General features: G+C 43.2%; 1 protein-coding gene and 1 pseudogene across 2 annotated transcripts in view; both read left to right on the top strand.

Moving 5' to 3' along the window:
* LOC121164934 (WD repeat containing planar cell polarity effector) overlaps positions 1 to 17902 on the top strand; it is a 263430-nt gene that overhangs the window by 188965 nt on the left and 56563 nt on the right. The window lies entirely within an intron of this gene.
* On the top strand, positions 459 to 560 carry LOC121165498 (annotated as a pseudogene).

The following is a 17902-nucleotide window of genomic DNA, read 5'->3' on the forward strand; positions in this document are numbered from 1 at the left end:
AAGGTGCAGGTTCCTTCTTTGGGCCCTGCCTCATTTATAGAAAGCTGCTTTTTGTTGAAGGTCTTTGTGTCTGATTGTCTTGGCTTCATTTCAGAGCCTTAGTCCTGGAGTTCTTCCCCTCCACAGAGACACTGTTCAATTGCTACTTAGATTAATGTTCTTCTCCACTTTTGTTCTGGAAAACTGGATGACTCTTACAATTCCAGATAGAATCGGGAGAGCAATGTGTGCTTTCCGCATCATGGTTCATGTCTTACTGTCTTACCATGATGGTGTTGTAGTCCACATCGTGCTGAGGAAAGGTAGCCTCTCTCATACTGCCTCAATTCAAGTGTTTTCTCAAATTTTTCTCAAAGTGAAGGGTGATAAAATTTCTGGCTTTCAAAGAAATTCTTTGACGTAAGCAAGAGGTTAAATTATTTCAGACTTCGATAGAATACTTCAGCACTCACTAACAGGGGAGGTGCCATGAGCACAAGGTTGATTTTCCCAGGATGATATCTATCTATTGCACTCCAGATGTGCTGACCCCTGTGATTTCCCCAAATGTGGGAAACTCAGTGATGGTGGTGAGGAGGGTTATGTAATAACTCATTTCTGAAATAAACACGGAAGCAAACAAGAGAGTACTTCACTAGTAATTCAGTCTATGTAAGATAATTCTTATGAAAGAATTACATAGTTGCTATAAAAAGGTAAAAAGAAGAGTTTCCAAAATAAAAGTTGAGTGATGATTTCTGGAACAGTTGAGTAAGTTTTATTTATAGTTTTATTTATAAATTGTCTACTGAAACTTAGTTTACATGTATGAAGGACCAATAGTATATATTACCAGAACCCCAAATGTCCTCCCTCAGATACTGTGTGCTCCTCGTAGTCCTATATTCCCAGCCCAAATTTCCAGATTTAAACCACTACAGATTATTTTGGCTTGTTTTTGAACCTTAAGTAAATAAAATAATACATATATATTCTTCTGTAATTGGCTCATTTTGGGGTATGAGGATCTTTCGTAGTCTTACATATAGTTGCAGATACTGCTATCTATCAATATTTTAATGTTTGAATATGCTATTCATTTTATTTGTGTAAAATTACTGAGCTGTTTCAACTTTGGACTGCTGTGAACAGTACTCCTCTATGTGTCTTATAGACATAGCTACATAGATCTATTGGGTTTGTGCTTAGGAGTGGCATTCCTATAACAAGGATATGCATGTGCTCAGCAGCAGTAGCTATGTCCAGTTTATTTAGTTTATCATCAGCAGTGCATAATAATTTTAGTTCAGTCTACCAACATTGATGCTTGGTATTGTCTGTCCTTTAATTGAACCATTTTAGTAAAGCCATACTTTTGTATAGAGGACAGTGTAAATTTTGACTTTTTTCTGGACTCCATTTTATTCCATTACTCTACCTGTATTTACACAAATAGCTCATGGCTTTAAGCATCCCTAGCTTTAAATCTTGTTATCTGTTAATCACTTTGTCCAGATTTGTTATTCTATAAACTAGCTTTGTGTATTTTTGGTGCTTTACGGTTTCTTATAAATTTCAAAATCAGTCTGCTCTCTGCCTGAGGGGAAAAAATGAACGAGAGGGGTTGAGGTTCTGCATGGAAATCTATCTAATACATAGACAAAATTGGACTGAATTGATTGCTTTGTAATATTGACTTCCAATCTATGATATGTCCTCCATTTATTTCGGTCTCCTAGTTTGTTTGTTTTTTCTTTAATATTTTTAATTGTAGTCACCTTAATCATCTTATGCATCTTTTTTTGAATGTATCGTATTTCCTTTTTTTTAACTTTGTACAGGATAACTATTTTTAAATTTGACTTTATATTTATCTCTGACACATTCACAACTGGTTGTTGTGCCCTGACCTTGTATCTAACTACAGTGTTAAGTTTGCTAGTAGTGCTGATAGTTTGCAGGTTCTTTTTATCAAGTTGTCTACAAATATGAACAGTTTATTTCCTTTCTTTCTTTCCAAGTCCTGTGCTTATTTGTTTGTTAATTTAAAGAGAACACACAGAGCTTGCATCTGGTGGTTCACTCCCCAAATAGTTGCAATGGCTGGGGCTGACCCACGCTAGAGCCAGGACCGTCATCTGGGTCTCCCACATCGGTAGAACAGGACCCAAGCACTTGGGCCAGCTCCCACTGCTTCCCCAGGCACACCAACACTAAGCTGGGATGGAAGTAGAAAAGCTAGGACTTGAACTGGCGCACATATGTAAGGCCAGTGCTGCAGTGTTGATATCTGCTATGGCACAAGCCAGCCCCAGTCTTGTCCCTTTAAATTTTTATTTTCATTTAGTTTGAATGGGAGAGAAGGAGGGAGAAGGAGGAAGGGAGGGAGAGAGGGAAGGAGGAAGGGAGAAAGAGAGATTGAGAGAGAGATCCTTTATCTGCTGGTTTATATCACAATGCCTCCAAGTCAGCACTGATCGGTACCAAAGCTAAGAGCTTAGGTTTATTTCTTTTTCTTTTTATTATTTTGACAATCTTTACATAGGTAATTAGGGTAAAAAGGTTCAAGGGCTACAGGAAAGTGGATAAAACTAGTATTTTTTCCATATTGTTTCCTTCATTGTTTAAAGGAGGGTATTAGGGGAGAAGGCCCACCCAATTTCCCACCCTCCCCAGGTCCCGAATGTAGGGCATGCTCTGAGGATCTTGCTCATGTGGTTTTGATATTTCAACAGTTATGAATCGCTGCCAGTCTTGCCATTCCAAGCACTATGAGGTCTTTGAAGAATCCACTGATTGACATAATCCATCATAGAGTCTCCATTTGCCCCATATTTCGCTGTCAAGATATAGCTGAGATGGTTGGTTGACCTGTTCTGTCTTCTCTCTTTTCTTGGTTAGGGTACTGAGTCCAGCATTTTGATTGGGGAGATCTCCAAAGAAACCTTGTCTGAGGTGTTCTCAAACCAGATTCTTGTATATGCTAGCAAGTACAGGGCCCAGCACAGTCCATTGCCCCGAGCAGCTGGTGGTTGCAATTGCTGGGTTGGTTCTGTTTTCACTCCCGACTTGCACTGGAACCAATGGGTGTTGCAGTCCAGCCTGGTTCTGCCCAGCATATACTTGGCCCTCGCATAAACCAGTGAGAGCTGCAGCCTAGTTGGAGCGACCCGCAATAACCCCCAACAGGCCCGCCCCCTACCCTGGTTTTCCAGTATGTATAGCAGTAGTCCAGTCTGTGCCACACGCCATCCACTCCAGCTGCTGTCCTAGTTTTATGCCCTCCCATGGAAGTGGTAACCCAAGACGGAGGAGCTCACTATTTCCCTCCCAGGCCTCTCTCACTCCCAGGTTATGCACTCTGCAGATAGTTCTGTGGTTTGACTTGACAGAACTAGCCCCCAGTGCCAGCTTCTGCCAGCTGATGCTGTGGCTAAGCCCAAACAACCCTCACCCACTCTAATTTTGTTTGCACCAGTAGGAATAATGAGTCCAGCCTGGCTTTTCCCTGATCTAGTCCACATGAGGTGCACAGGTGTGGTAGCTCTGCCTAGTCTGGACTGCCCCATCCCAGCCCATGCTCTCCAGCGGAAGTAGCTGTCCAGTAAAGGAACCCTCCCTTATTCCCCTGCCGGCTCTGCCCCCTCCCTTCCTTGTTCTCACGCTACTTGGGCGCTGCGGTCACTTCCGGTACAGGCAACCTCACCTTGGCATTCCGTATTGTGCACTAGTCTTTGTTGCAACCGAACCTGGCTTGACCCACACTGGTGCTTGGATTTGCCAGTGTATGACGTGGACAGATTCAGCCTGGTCTTGCCCCCACGTCTGCCAATTGTATGCCAGTGGGTAACTTATCATGGCCTGTTCTTGGCTGTTTCCTATCATGTTTCTTGCGCTTACCTGCCGGATCTATGTCCTGCCAGAGGAGTTGCCCAGGCTCCTCCATCAGAACCTCTCCCAATGCCAGGTTTCATGCTTACCAGTGGGTCCATGAGCCAACCCTACTCAGTCCACCTCCTGTCATAACAGGAACTGTGGCTTTTCCTGACTGGCCTTCAATCCAATCTGGTTCTTGCTGTTGGATGTTGCAGCCCAGCCATGGTTTGTCCATACCAACGTATGGCTCACACATGGCTCAGTAGGGGTTTGAGACCTTGGCTAGTTCATCGCACATCTGCCCTGGTCCTCCAGGACACCATGGTGTTGGGGTCTGGCCCGGTTTAGTGCATTCAATCCCAGTCCACACTTGTGCCAAGGGTGACTACAACCTTTTCCAGATCAGAACGCAGCCCTGCTTCCAGGCCACACGCCCCTTGGCAGGATCCTCAACCCAGCTAGGGTTGTCCCCTTAGCTCCCCAACTGGGTCTGTTCCCAGCCATAGATCACTTGCCTGTCAGTGGTTGCTCTGACTCAGCTTGGCTCAGCCCCTCCCCTGTCCCGACCTCTGCCTTAGACACTGTGGCTTAGCGTTCCTGGCTCATATGGACCAGTAGGTACAAGAGCCTAGCTCGGCAGGACCTGTGCTCCCTCCTGGTTTCTAGTTTTGCTTGTGGGCTAAGGTTTGCTCAGTCCTGCCTGATCTTCTCTGTTCCATTACCAGTTGAAACATTAGCCAGCTGTTGGAGCTATTTGGACCAGCTTGTCCGACCCCCAGGTCTGGACCACATGTCCATCAGCGGGAGCTATGACTTGCCAAGGGAGTTTCCCAAGTTCTTCTACTTAATCCACTCCCAGACCCAGTTCTCATACATGCCATTGGGTTTAGGCCAGTCCCCAACACAGTCTGGCCTTCCATTTGGCCTTGTATGAGCTGGTGAACGTTGCATCCCGGCCCACCCCAGACCCTAATCAGGATGCACAATCGGGTGCTGCTGCCCTAACTAGTCCAGACTATTGAGGGTTCCTTTACCTGTGATTGATGGCAGGCTCCTAGGTCACACCTAGCTTAGTCCATCACCACCCCAACTCTTGAGATAACCAGTGAGGCTAGAATTTTCACGGGATGTGGCCCACACATCCCTCACAGAATTTACCCCCGGTTATGGTTTTTGAGTGCTAGTTAATGTAATGTCTTGCTTAATGTGACCCTTCTCGTGATCCATCATCATGTCAGATAACATGATATAATTCTGCAGAACAAGCCACAAGCCATAGCTTCTGCATAGACTGGTATTTGGTGGTTAGCATTGTTCCTTTGTAAAACTTGTAATCACTGAAGAGTTACTGCCAATGGGAATCTTTACAAATGTTTCAGGTCTTTCTTTCCAAGTCCTGTGCTTATTTGTTTGTTAATTTAAAGAGAACACACAGAGCTTGCATCTGGTGGTTCACTCCCCAAATAGTTGCAATGGCTGGGGCTGACCCACGCTAGAGCCAGGACCGTCATCTGGGTCTCCCACATCGGTAGAACAGGACCCAAGCACTTGGGCCAGCTCCCACTGCTTCCCCAGGCACACCAACACTAAGCTGGGATGGAAGTAGAAAAGCTAGGACTTGAACTGGCGCACATATGTAAGGCCAGTGCTGCAGTGTTGATATCTGCTATGGCACAAGCCAGCCCCAGTCTTGTCCCTTTAAATTTTTATTTTCATTTAGTTTGAATGGGAGAGAAGGAGGGAGAAGGAGGAAGGGAGGGAGAGAGGGAAGGAGGAAGGGAGAAAGAGAGATTGAGAGAGAGATCCTTTATCTGCTGGTTTATATCACAATGCCTCCAAGTCAGCACTGATCGGTACCAAAGCTAAGAGCTTAGGTTTATTTCTTTTTCTTTTTATTATTTTGACAATCTTTACATAGGTAATTAGGGTAAAAAGGTTCAAGGGCTACAGGAAAGTGGATAAAACTAGTATTTTTTCCATATTGTTTCCTTCATTGTTTAAAGGAGGGTATTAGGGGAGAAGGCCCACCCAATTTCCCACCCTCCCCAGGTCCCGAATGTAGGGCATGCTCTGAGGATCTTGCTCATGTGGTTTTGATATTTCAACAGTTATGAATCGCTGCCAGTCTTGCCATTCCAAGCACTATGAGGTCTTTGAAGAATCCACTGATTGACATAATCCATCATAGAGTCTCCATTTGCCCCATATTTCGCTGTCAAGATATAGCTGAGATGGTTGGTTGACCTGTTCTGTCTTCTCTCTTTTCTTGGTTAGGGTACTGAGTCCAGCATTTTGATTGGGGAGATCTCCAAAGAAACCTTGTCTGAGGTGTTCTCAAACCAGATTCTTGTATATGCTAGCAAGTACAGGGCCCAGCACAGTCCATTGCCCCGAGCAGCTGGTGGTTGCAATTGCTGGGTTGGTTCTGTTTTCACTCCCGACTTGCACTGGAACCAATGGGTGTTGCAGTCCAGCCTGGTTCTGCCCAGCATATACTTGGCCCTCGCATAAACCAGTGAGAGCTGCAGCCTAGTTGGAGCGACCCGCAATAACCCCCAACAGGCCCGCCCCCTACCCTGGTTTTCCAGTATGTATAGCAGTAGTCCAGTCTGTGCCACACGCCATCCACTCCAGCTGCTGTCCTAGTTTTATGCCCTCCCATGGAAGTGGTAACCCAAGACGGAGGAGCTCACTATTTCCCTCCCAGGCCTCTCTCACTCCCAGGTTATGCACTCTGCAGATAGTTCTGTGGTTTGACTTGACAGAACTAGCCCCCAGTGCCAGCTTCTGCCAGCTGATGCTGTGGCTAAGCCCAAACAACCCTCACCCACTCTAATTTTGTTTGCACCAGTAGGAATAATGAGTCCAGCCTGGCTTTTCCCTGATCTAGTCCACATGAGGTGCACAGGTGTGGTAGCTCTGCCTAGTCTGGACTGCCCCATCCCAGCCCATGCTCTCCAGCGGAAGTAGCTGTCCAGTAAAGGAACCCTCCCTTATTCCCCTGCCGGCTCTGCCCCCTCCCTTCCTTGTTCTCACGCTACTTGGGCGCTGCGGTCACTTCCGGTACAGGCAACCTCACCTTGGCATTCCGTATTGTGCACTAGTCTTTGTTGCAACCGAACCTGGCTTGACCCACACTGGTGCTTGGATTTGCCAGTGTATGACGTGGACAGATTCAGCCTGGTCTTGCCCCCACGTCTGCCAATTGTATGCCAGTGGGTAACTTATCATGGCCTGTTCTTGGCTGTTTCCTATCATGTTTCTTGCGCTTACCTGCCGGATCTATGTCCTGCCAGAGGAGTTGCCCAGGCTCCTCCATCAGAACCTCTCCCAATGCCAGGTTTCATGCTTACCAGTGGGTCCATGAGCCAACCCTACTCAGTCCACCTCCTGTCATAACAGGAACTGTGGCTTTTCCTGACTGGCCTTCAATCCAATCTGGTTCTTGCTGTTGGATGTTGCAGCCCAGCCATGGTTTGTCCATACCAACGTATGGCTCACACATGGCTCAGTAGGGGTTTGAGACCTTGGCTAGTTCATCGCACATCTGCCCTGGTCCTCCAGGACACCATGGTGTTGGGGTCTGGCCCGGTTTAGTGCATTCAATCCCAGTCCACACTTGTGCCAAGGGTGACTACAACCTTTTCCAGATCAGAACGCAGCCCTGCTTCCAGGCCACACGCCCCTTGGCAGGATCCTCAACCCAGCTAGGGTTGTCCCCTTAGCTCCCCAACTGGGTCTGTTCCCAGCCATAGATCACTTGCCTGTCAGTGGTTGCTCTGACTCAGCTTGGCTCAGCCCCTCCCCTGTCCCGACCTCTGCCTTAGACACTGTGGCTTAGCGTTCCTGGCTCATATGGACCAGTAGGTACAAGAGCCTAGCTCGGCAGGACCTGTGCTCCCTCCTGGTTTCTAGTTTTGCTTGTGGGCTAAGGTTTGCTCAGTCCTGCCTGATCTTCTCTGTTCCATTACCAGTTGAAACATTAGCCAGCTGTTGGAGCTATTTGGACCAGCTTGTCCGACCCCCAGGTCTGGACCACATGTCCATCAGCGGGAGCTATGACTTGCCAAGGGAGTTTCCCAAGTTCTTCTACTTAATCCACTCCCAGACCCAGTTCTCATACATGCCATTGGGTTTAGGCCAGTCCCCAACACAGTCTGGCCTTCCATTTGGCCTTGTATGAGCTGGTGAACGTTGCATCCCGGCCCACCCCAGACCCTAATCAGGATGCACAATCGGGTGCTGCTGCCCTAACTAGTCCAGACTATTGAGGGTTCCTTTACCTGTGATTGATGGCAGGCTCCTAGGTCACACCTAGCTTAGTCCATCACCACCCCAACTCTTGAGATAACCAGTGAGGCTAGAATTTTCACGGGATGTGGCCCACACATCCCTCACAGAATTTACCCCCGGTTATGGTTTTTGAGTGCTAGTTAATGTAATGTCTTGCTTAATGTGACCCTTCTCGTGATCCATCATCATGTCAGATAACATGATATAATTCTGCAGAACAAGCCACAAGCCATAGCTTCTGCATAGACTGGTATTTGGTGGTTAGCATTGTTCCTTTGTAAAACTTGTAATCACTGAAGAGTTACTGCCAATGGGAATCTTTACAAATGTTTCAGGTCCTAGAAGCACAATGGGTTCAACCTGGAGCTAACTAAGCAGCGACTCAAAGAACCAAAACCCCAGAGCTGCCCGGCCGGGCGGCCAGCAGGCGGAGCCTGGCACCAAATGGCGCACTGGCCAACCAGAGACAGCTCACCACGTGCACATGGTGGCTGTCATCTGGGATCTAGGCATGAGACGCCCCGTCCTGAGACCCACCAGGTTTATTTCTTTATTTACTGAATTGTCTAGACACTTCAGTATAATATTAAATAGATGTTACATCAGACTTCATCTTGTACATCCTAAGTACTAGTTAAAATTTCTAATAATTTATCATTTGGGGTTTTTTTTTAAGATTTATTTTTATTGGAAAGGCGGATATACAGAGAGGAGAAGAGACAGAGAGGAACATCTTCCGTCCGGTGATTCACTCCCCAAGTGGCCGCAATGGCCGCAGCTGAGCCAATCCAAAGCCAAGAGCAAGGAGCTCTTTCAGATCGCCCACACGGGTGCAGGATCCTAAGGCTTTGGGCCATTCTCAACTGCTTTCCCAGGCCACAAACAGGGAGCTAAATGAGAAGAGGGGCCGCTGGGATTAGAACCAGCGCCCATATGGGATCCTGGCATGTTCAAGGCGAGGATTTTAACCACTACGCCATCGCACCAGGACCTAATAATTTATCATTTAGCTTAAGGTTTTTATTAGATTTTTTATTTTTCCCCAAGCAAAAAGCAAAAGTGGTAGAATAGTAGTAAGGACAAGTTTAAACAGATGGAGAATCATTAAGATTCACAAGGAAATGGAAAAGCTGATTGCAGAGGGACACCTGGAGACCCGTGGATGGGGGGAACCGACAGAGAGAGCTGGGCAGTGTTGCAATGACCGGATACCCCGTCAGTGGTCGGTGATCAGTGGTCGCAGCTCTGCCAGGGGCCGGGTGGGGAGGGGAGTTCACTGGAAGCTCAGGAAGTAAACACAGGCATCATACAACTGTCGATCCTGCTAATTATCTTGATTTGAACATCAACAGTAGCAGAATGGCAGAGCCCAAGCGGAAGAAACAGGGTGGATTTCACAGCTCTAAACCATACGAGTACCACGTTGGGCACTATTTTATATACTGGGGAAGAAGAGCTGTTGGGCTGAAGGAACAGCAGTGAGCTCCATGTGCACTAAGCTAGAGAAAACCAGCATCTGGCTCAGTGCATTACACTGGCCAGAAATTAGTGTCAACTTGATATTCTACAAGCTTCGCTCAAAGTAGGTCTAGGTGGCCTCCAGACCTGATGAGTAGCAGGCCCAGAACTCTAGCAGTGTCACATTGTGTGTCATTTTGTGTACTGAGGAAAAAGGCTTGGGGCTGAAGGAACACCAGCAAGCTGCAAATGGGCTGAGCCGCGGGAGGACTCACTGCCAGCTCAAGGGGACCAGAAAAGCTCCAGGCTGCTGCGTGGATGAGCTCGGGCCTTGCAGCCGACTGGGGAGTGAACCAACAGACAGAGGATCTTTGACTCTTGATTTTAAACAAGTTCTTGAGATGCATTATTTAGGTCATTTATTTGAGTATTGGATGTTTTTTTCAAGCGCCTAATGTTAGAAATTGTCACTTTGAATACTGTTTTTTTGCTGCATTTCATGTGTTTTGATACTTTTGTTTTTATTTTCATTTTTTTAAATTATTAACTTCTTCTGTAACATATAAGTCACACCATAGGATCATTTTCTTCAGTAAGGTTTTTGATTTCCTTTTTCATTTTTTCAGAGACACATTGGTCATTTAGTAGCATGTTATTTAACTTCATGTCATAAATGTTTTTGTTTTTCTTTTCCTGTTGATTTTGGTTTATCTTTTTATTTTATTTTATTTTATTTTTATTGGAAAGGCAGATATACAGAGAGGAGAGACAGAGAGGAAGATCTTCCGTCCAATGATTCACTCCCCAAGTGATCGCAATGGCCGATGCTATGCCGGTCCGAAGCCAGGAGCCTCTTCGGGGTCTCCCACGCGGGTGCAGGGTCCCAAAGCTTTGGGCCGTCCTCAACTGCTTTCCCGGGCCACAGGCAGGGAGCTGGAAGGGAAGCGGGGCTGCCGGGATTAGAACCGGTGCCCATATGGGATCCCGGGCGTGCAAGGCGAGGACCTTAACCACTGCGCCACCGCGTCGGGCCCTGATTTTGGTTTATAGTTTTTCATTTGGGGAGAAGTATAGTAACTGCAGTAGAGACTGTCATATTGGTCCTGGCACAGTAGCCTAGCAGCTAAAGTCCTCTCCTTGCATGTGCCAGGATCCCATATGGGCACTGGTTCTAATCCCAGCAGCCCTTCTTCCTTTCCAGCTCGCTGCTTCTGGTCTGGGAAAGCAGTCGAGGATGGCCCAAAATCTTGGGACCCTGCACCCGTGTGGGAGACCCGGAAGAAGCTCCTGCCCCCTAGATGGACTACCAATGAAACTGTTCAATATACCTTGACAGTAGGATGCTGGACGCTGCCATTGTCCATACCTACAATGTCAGGATACACTTAAACAGGACAATGATCAACTTAGGACTGTTTATGAAGGATTATACTAACAAAGGAGAAATCCCGAGTTGAGAGGGACTTGGGGAAGGCTGAGGGAAAAATCCCAGAAACTATGAAAATGTGTCATAAAATTAATAAAATTCATTCATTTTTAAAAATGAGTACATAAATTTTAGTGTTACGTATTTTCAGTTCTCTTGGTTATATATATAGGAGAGGAGTTACTATGCTCCATGGGGAACTGTAAAGCTGTTTCCCCAAGTTGTTGCACCGTTTCACATTCCTGCAAGCAATGAATGAGGGTCCCAGTTTTTTTCATCTTTGCTAATACTTGTCATCGGCTGACTTCTAGACATTCAAGTGTGATTTCCCTAATGATTAATATTGAGCATCTTCAAATCAAATGCTACTTTTCACTTCAGTTGTTACTTGACTTTTTAGTATTATATTTCTTGCCATTTGGGAATCAAAATATAGTTTTTAAAGCAGAGAAATGTGAGCAAATACTGCTCTTTTATTTGTAATATGCAAGTTTAAAATTTTCAGAAAACAAATAATATACAGCATTTAAGTATTACTTTTGTTAAAAAAAAATTTATTTTGCCTTGGAAAGTCAGATGTTACAGAGAAGAGGAGAGACAGAGAGAATGATATCTGTCTGCTGGTTCACTCCCTAAGTGACAGCAACGGGCAGAACGGAGCCAGTCCAAAGCCAGGAGCTTCCTCCAGGTCTCTCACATGAGTGCAGGTTCCCAACGCTTTGGACCATCCTCATGCTTTCCCAGGTTACAAGCAGGGAGCTGGAAGGGAAGTGGAGCTACCAGGATACGAACTGGCACCCATATATGACCCTGGCACGTGTAAGGCAAGGACATAAGCCACTAGCCTACCGTGCCGGACCCTAAGTATCTCTTTGTTTCTCCCCTGACCCCAGATACAGGGAAAAAAAATGATATTAGTGTGGAAACAATGGTCTTACCCACTTTCCTAAAACCCTTGACTTTGTACCCTAATCATCTATGTAAGATTATTTAAACAAAAATTAAAGATGTGAATACTGCTCCCTCTCACCCCCCACAAAAAAGAGAGAGAGAGAATGGACCCAGCGCAATAGCCTGGTCACTAAAGGGGTGCCTACTACTGTGTTTTCTTGTGTAAGTGTACTTTAACTGTTTAAATTCTCTGGTATTTTCATATGAATACCAGCATTAATTTTTCTAGAACAAAGAAGGTTATCTTTGGTGTTTTCATTGGGATCACCCTGAATCTGAAATTGCTTTGGGACAATAAGAACATTGTGATGATACTGATTCTTCTAACACAAACATGGAAATTTTTTTCACTTCCCTTGTGTCTTCTATTTAGTTTTTTTAACTTTTATTATTTTCATTGTAGAGATCCTTTACGTCTTTAATTTTATTCCTAGTTATTAAATTACTTATAGATCTTATAAGTAGTGCTGAACTTACAGATTCTCTCTCAGGCTTGGCATTATTTGTGTCTGGAGAAGTTCATTGAGTTGTTCATGTTGATTTTAGAGTTGGCAACTGCATCAAACTCTGACAAGTTCTAATAGTCTTTTAGTGAAGTCTTCTGTCTATTTATAGGATTCTGTCATCTGCAACAATCTCCTTTCCCATTTCATTTCTTGATTTATTTTTCATGCCTAGTGGCTCCTTGTAAAACTTCTGGCACTATATTGGATAGCAGTGATGAAAGTAGGTATGCCTGTCTGGTTCCAGATCTTAGAGGAAATGCTTCAGATTTCCCCCCGTTCAGTATGACACTTGCTATGAGGTTGTGATTATCTTGCCTTGATTGTGTTGAGGAATGTTCTTTTTATACCCAATTTGCGAAAGGTTCTTATTATGAAGGAGTATTATTTATTGAGATCATCATTTAATTCTCATTATTTAGTTTGTTAATGTGAAGTGTCACATTTATTGATTAAAATATGTTGAAATACATCTGTATACCAGGGATAAATCCCACTTGCTCAGGGTGAATGATCATTCTGACATGTTGGTGTATTTGTTTAACTAATGTACCATTGCGGATTTCTGCAGCTATGTTCATCAGAAATATTGGTCTGTAGTTCTTTGCATCTTTTTCTTGTTTCAGAATTGAGGTGATGCTGGCCTCATAAAGGCGTAGAGAGGATTCCCTTCCTTTCAGTTGTTTTGAATAGTTTGAGAAGAATTGGATTCAATTCTTTAAAATTTTTAAAACATACTTATTTATGAAAAAATTAGAGGTTGATCTATCTGCTGGTTCATTCTGCAAATGACCATAACGGGTAGAGCTGTGCTGTTCTGAACCCAGGAGACTAGAGTTTCTTCCTAATCTTCAACATGGGTGCTTTACTCAGGGCTCTGGATCCAATAGTGGAGCAACCAGGACTTGAATGGATGTCCACACTGGATGCCTGTGTCACAGGCAGTGGCTTTATTTGATGTGCCATGTGTGGGCCCCAGGTTCATTCTTAGAAGTTTAGTAGAATTTAGCAGTAATGCCATCCAGTCCTGGGTTTTTCATTGTTGGGATATCTTTATCACTAATTTAAAATTTTTTTTGGTTATTGGTCTGTTTAGGTTTTGTAAGTTTTCATGACAACTTGTTAGATTGTATTTGTCCAGAAACCTATCCATCTTTAATTTATGGCGTATCACTGTTCATAGTAAATCCTGGTGATTCTTTTTATTCTTGTGATATCCACTGTAACATCTCATTCATTTCTGATTTCATTAATTTGAGTCTTCTCCTTTTTCTCCTTGGTTAGTCAGGGAAATGCTATATCGATTTTGCTTAGTTTTCTTTTTAAAAACTGGCTGCTAGGGCCAGTGCTGGGTCTCCTGTGGTGCTGGCATCCCATATGGGCACGAGTTCATCTCCCAAGTGTTCCACTTCCCATCCAGCTCCCATTTATGTGCCTGGGAAAGCAGTGGAAGATGGCCCAAGTGCTGGGCCCCTGCACCTTTATAGGAGATTGGAAGAAGTTCTGGGTTTCAGACGAGACCAGCCCCCAGCTGTTGTAACCACTTGGGAAATGAACAAGAGATGGAAGACCTTTCTCTCTTTTTCTTGCTCTCTCTTATTTACTAAATAGTTAAATCTTTTAAAATACAGCTCTTCATTTCACTTTTTTTATATCATATATTTTTATTTGTTCCTTCATTTATTTCTTTGTTCATACCAATTTTAGATGTGATTTGCTCTCGTTTCCCTAAGTCTTTGACATAGATTGTTAGATCATTTAATCTTTCCAGTTCCTTGACTGCACTAAATGCTTGACTTTCCTTTTAACACTACTTTTGCTGTGTCCCTTAAAGTTTTATATGTTGTGCTGTCATATTCATTTGTTTCTGAGAATATTTTATGAGATTTATATATTTTTTATTTAAAAGGCAGATTTATGGAGAGGAGACAGGGAGATCTTCCATGTTCAGGTTCACTCCCAGATGTCCACAAGGGCCAGAGCTGATTCAGTCCACAGTCAGGAGCTTCTTCAGGTCTCCCAGTAGGTGCATGGGCCCAGTACTTGAGCCATCCTCCACTGCTTTCCTAGGCCACAAATAGGAAGCTGGATTGGAAGTGGAGCAACTGGGAAACAAACCCATGCCCATATGGGATGCCAGTGCCACAGGTCAGCCTATTACGATATATTCAAATGACCAACAGATACATGAACAAATCTGGGTCACCAAGCCAACAAGGAAATGCAAATAAAACCACAGTGAGGTTTCACCACACCCCAGATAGGATGGTTATCAATCAAAAATAAAAAATAATAATAAATGCAGATGAGGATGTTGGGGGAAGTACCATAATCTATTAGGGGTAAACTAGGACAATCATTATAGAAGACAATATGGTGATTCCTTAGAAGTATGAAAATGCATCTACCATATGATCTAGAACCGCATTCTTGGGAATTTACCCACATGAAACAAAGTCAGCTATGCAAGACTCATTTTTAAGATTTATTTATTTGAAAGGCAGAATTTCAGAGAGACAGATGGCTCATCCATCTGCTGGTTCACTCCTCAAATGGCACAGTGGCTTGGACTGGGTCCGACCAAAGTCAGGAGCGCGGAACACCATTCCAGGTGTCATTTGTGGGTTTGCATGGGCCCAGGTGCCTGGGCCTTCTTCCACTACTTTCTCAGGTGTGATAGTAGAGAGCTAGACTGGAAATGGAGCAGCCGGTACTGGAACCAGTGTTCATGAGAGATGCCTGCATGAAGCACATTATGACAAATTTGACCTTTTTTTAAAGTTTTTATTTTTTCATTTTTAAGGTAGAGTTACACAGAGAGGAGAGAGTTAGAGAAAGACAGGTCCTCCATCTACTGGTTCACTCACCAAATTCTTGGTAGTGCAAAGCCGAGCCAGTCTGAAGCCAGGAACGATGATCTCTGTCCAGTTCTCCCACGTGGGTGCAGGAGCCTCAGGACTTGGGCTATCCTCCACTGTCTTCCCAGGCCATTGGCAGGAAGCTGGATCAAAAATGAAGTAACTAGGACTCGGAACTGGTGCCCACATGGGATGCCAATGCCACAGACTAACAATTAGTGTGCTGTGCTGAGACACTTACCCCAACAATTTTTTAACTTTTTTTTTCAGGTATTCCTTTTCTATAATCCAATTTAAATTTTTTTTCAATATTATACACTACTAAATGTTAGAAATAAACTTATAAACAAAATTTATAATAATGGGTCTTTGGAAGTCACAAAATGTTATATAATACTCAGATTCTGACTCAGTTGTAGCACTAGGCTGCTTGGGTTTGAATACTATCTTTTTTATTATTATCTTATAATACAGTTCCATAGGCTCTGGGATTCCCAGAGATTGCAATGCATAGTCCTTCATGAATAGTAATAACTCCATCAGTCTGTCCTTTAAGTGCATCCTGACATCATAGCTGTGGACAATGGCAGAGTCCAGCATCCCATTGTTCGGGCAGATTCAACAGTTTCATTGAGAGTCCATCTTTGGTTTGGAGGTAGAGTTGCATATTGCAATGGAACATCATCTTTATTAATACTGATGGTGAGGCTTTGGGCCAATTGTGTGTTAGTTTCCTTTTTGTTAAAAGATATTATTACTGATGTCGTGGATAATTATGATTAAATTCATTCTTGTTTTGAATATCTGGCAAAAATCAAAGCACAATGATGCTAGCTATTAAAGTGTATTTAAAATCAAAACATGCTTTATAGAGAGATTCTTGGGTGCTAAGATGTAAAAGGTATGAAATAAGGGATTTGTTGATTCTCATTGGTTCTGTCTTAATTCCTACCTGTTTTAGCATTTTTTATAAATATGGCCTCTGTAAGCCACTTGTGTCAAGAAAATAGAGGAATAGGCATCTAATAAGAGTTTTCTTAATAGGAGAGTGTGTTTTTATTTATCTGACTTCCAGTGTAAGCCTCTATCTGTATTACCACTAAGGTATAAAGGAAAATCTGAGCTTTTGAATCTCTATTTTTAAGGCTAAATGGTGGTATGATGCCAACAATGTGTCAGGTATGGAGTTGTCTAGGCTGCTGTAAAACAAGAGCTTGTGTGCGTGGTAACTTGACAAAGAAAGAATTTACTTTCTTAACAATCCTGGGTGTGTTCTAGGACTGCTAAGCGTGGGCATAATCTCACATGACCACGCTCCTTCTATCATGTTGCTCTGCTCTGTCCTGGGTTTTACCTCCTTCATCTACACCATTGAAGGTCTGCATTCCAGCCTGCAGGAAGGACATATTTTTCTTTACTTTCAGGACAAAACCTAGGAATTGTTACATATTTCATCTGCTCACATTCTGTTGGACAGAACCTATTCATAATACTGCACAAAGAAAATCTTATAAATACCTTCTTCAGTGAGGTAATCACCCTGTGAAACACCTGTTATTATAAAAGCAAAAGCCATCTGGGGGGACTGCCAGCAGTTCATCTGTTAAAATGAGATTGGAGGAATGTTAGGAAAGAAAAATGTAAAAAAAAAAAGAAAAGAAAAATGGAGAAACAACTTCTTTCATACAATCTTCATATACAAAGAAATTTCAAAAATCCTATTCAAAGTCTTCGCTATTTGTAGACTTAATGTGGCTGTCTACAAATTTGCATATTATGAAATTCTTCCAAATGCAGTATATTCGCACATACACTATCAGATATATGATCTTTCAAATATATTCTATAAAAAACTGTAGCTTTGAAATTGCTAAGCCCTTAAAATATATTTTGAAATACTAATACAAAAAGCTTATTTATCCTTAATGAAAAACTTAAGAGAATGACAGTACAAAGAACTGTACAGTACGAGAATAGTACAAAGGTCATTCCTTATATCGGCATCCAGAGATGACTGATAAAATCAGTGTATTCCTCTGTGCTACTCAGTGTTATGTTATTGACGTGTTCCTGTGTCATTACAAAATTATTCAAAAGCTTGAATTTTTAATAAGTTATCTTCTCCCTAAAATAACTTCTAGTTTCACTATGAAGTTAAGGTGCAGTTGTACAAGTATATAAAATTTATATCCAATAGATGATATATGAGTAAAAGATTTACTCTTATCTTAAAATATCTTATTATAAATACTTGTATAATATCCTTCTAAAATTAACCTTCAAAAGACATCTTAATTCTACAACGAATGGAAAATGTGGTTAACTGTTTAACTTCCTATACTGTGTCTGACAGTTTGTGTTACTTGTTTATCTTAGGAGGTGCATTTAGGCCAACCTATTCTCGGCTACTCTTTGCCCACCCATCTCCCTTTATTATGTCATGATCTCAATTTTGATCTGTACTTCCTTACCTGTGCCTAATTAAATAATCCACGCCGTTCATAATTACAAGAACATTACCCCACATTGGAGACCCTGGGGTGGTGTCAGGTGGCTGT

This window comes from Ochotona curzoniae, unplaced genomic scaffold (assembly GCF_017591425.1).
Source record: "Ochotona curzoniae isolate NIBS_2020 unplaced genomic scaffold, NIBS_Ocur_1.0 contig_883, whole genome shotgun sequence".
NCBI lineage: Eukaryota > Metazoa > Chordata > Mammalia > Lagomorpha > Ochotonidae > Ochotona > Ochotona curzoniae.